Here is a 2,644-nt window from a genome sequence, read left to right as displayed (position 1 = left end):
GTCTCCATGTTTTCAATAGGTAAGTGTTAGTGTTGGACACCATACAAACACAAGTCTCCATGTTTTCAATAGGTAAGTGTTAGCATTGGACACTTTACAAACACAGGTCTCCATGTTTTCAATAGGTAAGTGTTAGTGTTGGACACCTTACAAACACAGGTCTCCATGTTTTCAACAGGTAAGTGTTAGTGTTGGACACTTTACAAATACAGGTCTCCATGTTTTCAATAGGTAAGTGTTTGTGTTGGACACTTTACAAACACAGGTCTCCATGTTTTCAATAGGTAAGTGTTCGTGTTGGACACTTTACAAACACAGGTCTCCATGTTTTCAATAGGTAAGTGTTAGTGGTTGTCACTTTCTAAACAGCTAAAGTAACTTAAGTTTCATTCACCCACCAGAGTAAAGTTCAAAGTTAACCATGTGATAAATCTTTGACCATTTCAAGAAACCAAACGTTTCCTAAAAAGCAGGACGATTTACATGCTCATGCATCTTGGACAATGAACAACTTCAAAATGTTACATTTTAAAAAATAGCCCAATAAAACAAAAAGAAAACAAAACTTATCAAATCCAAATAAACAGATAACCAGAAAACAACAGTTATAAAAACCTTTTATTGACAGTACTGTCTTAAATTAGGTGTTAGAGCAGCAAGTTTTTCTTTGGGATCCCATATATTTATTATTACGAACTTTTGGGAATTAAACTCCACACCCCATTAGGTCCATACAAATTTTCAGTTTTACATTTTTCGGTTTTTGTGGGCATTTTTTTACCACTACTTTGCCCCCTGTGGATGGATCTTCACCAAATTTGGTATGTAGGTTCATTGGGTCCATGGGGGAGATTCATACAAATTTTTAGTTTTGCATTTGGCAGTATTTATAGTTGCATTTGTGTTTTCTACTACTGCTTTGCCCCCTGTTGATGGATCTTTACCAAATTTGGCATGAAGATTTGTTGGGTCCATACGGAGATACGTCTAAACTTGCAGTTTCACATTTTCATATAAGGGAATCAACTTTTCATGTCCTAAGATAACCTTTCATTAATCATCAATTTACATAACTTCCATCCAGTGGAAGGGTACTCCAGCTAGTCATTAAATTATTTTTTTATGATTTGAAAACTGTGAGAAGGTGTTTTTTTAAGCCCCCACCTTATCACACCCATCACAACTATGGTATTTGAATGTCTTTCCATACATGGAATATAAATAGATGTTATCATTTAAAATGAGATTAAATTTTCCACATTTCAACTTCCCGAGCTACAAATATTGCTTTCTTCCAGTGTATGAAACTAGAGATTTGTGAGAAAAATGGGATTCCATATAACGTGTAAACATCCAATGTATCCTGTAGGCACCTTTTTAATATAGTACTACACAAACTCTTTGATTTCTTTAGCAGAATAAACAAACAAAAACATCCCAGTTTTCTTCAAATGATCGTCAAACACAAATTTCTTGAATTAGGCAGATACATGAAGTGTGTGTTTGCTCTATATTTCAGTAACTACATAAAGATACCAACCTCATTTCCTGAACACTGAATTTAGCTATTAAGTTTTCTCACTGAAAAGTAAATACAGAATTTATCTTTGTCATATTAAAAGTTTGTTTACATCTAACACATGAACACAAGCGCTTGATGGCAGCAACACTCCACAGGACAGGGGGTGGTGGGTGGAAGTCCAGGTATGATACTGATCATCTGTGTGAAGTAACGGTATAGAAATTAGTTACAAAATATAGTACAAATAAAAAAATATAACCATCGCTGTTCTTAAATAGTCCGATTAGAAAACTGGTATCGATAACTTTAAGTGTAGTCAGTAGCTAAATTGGAATTTTTAAGGAATTGTCATCTATATAAACATTTTAATCAGAAAACTAATATTCATAATTTTAAATATAGTTGATGGTTAAACTGGGATGTGGATCTCCCTTTTGTGATCCACTTTAACATTCCAATCACCAGATCAGATTCGTTAATAGCATGAATCTTCAAGATCCAGAACTCCATTCTGGACCATGATTACATGTATTTGTAAACATTTTCACAAAGTAAAAATCACTACATCTCATTATCAAAATATATAAACAGGTACTCAGTAATGAACCAACACTTGTATACTTAATATATTAACAGGTACTCAGTAATGAACCAACACTTGTATACTTAATATATTAACAGGTACTCAGTAATGAACAAACACTAATATACTTAATATATTAACAGGTACTCAGTAATGAACCAACACTTGTATACTTAATATATTAACAGGTACTCAGTAATGAACCAACACTTGTATACTTAATATATTAACAGGTACTTAGTACATCAACCAACACTTATATACTTAATATATTAACAGGTACTCAGCAATGAACCAACACTTATATACTTAATATATTAACAAGTACTCAGTAATGAACCAACACTTATATACTTAATATATTAACAGTACTCAGTAATGAACCAACACTTGTATACTTAATATATTAACAGGTACTCAGTAATGAACCAACAACTTATATACTGAATATATTAATAGGTACTCAGTAATGAACCAACACTTATATACTGAATATATTAATAGGTACTCAGTAATGAACCAACACTTATATACTGAAT

The 2,644-nt window shown here is 32.5% G+C and overlaps 2 long non-coding RNA genes across 5 annotated transcripts in view; both read right to left on the bottom strand.

Moving 5' to 3' along the window:
- Window positions 1-2,644, bottom strand: part of LOC106474093 — a 25,694-nt gene that overhangs the window by 13,321 nt on the left and 9,729 nt on the right. The gene's annotated exons all lie outside the window — the stretch shown is intronic.
- LOC111089625 overlaps window positions 1-2,644 on the bottom strand; it is a 4,677-nt gene that overhangs the window by 941 nt on the left and 1,092 nt on the right. The gene's annotated exons all lie outside the window — the stretch shown is intronic.

This window comes from Limulus polyphemus, unplaced genomic scaffold, assembly GCF_000517525.1.
Source record: "Limulus polyphemus unplaced genomic scaffold, Limulus_polyphemus-2.1.2 Scaffold6811, whole genome shotgun sequence".
Lineage (NCBI taxonomy): Eukaryota > Metazoa > Arthropoda > Merostomata > Xiphosura > Limulidae > Limulus > Limulus polyphemus.
Note: the sequence above shows the minus strand (reverse complement) of the source record. Positions and strands in the feature narration are given on the sequence as shown.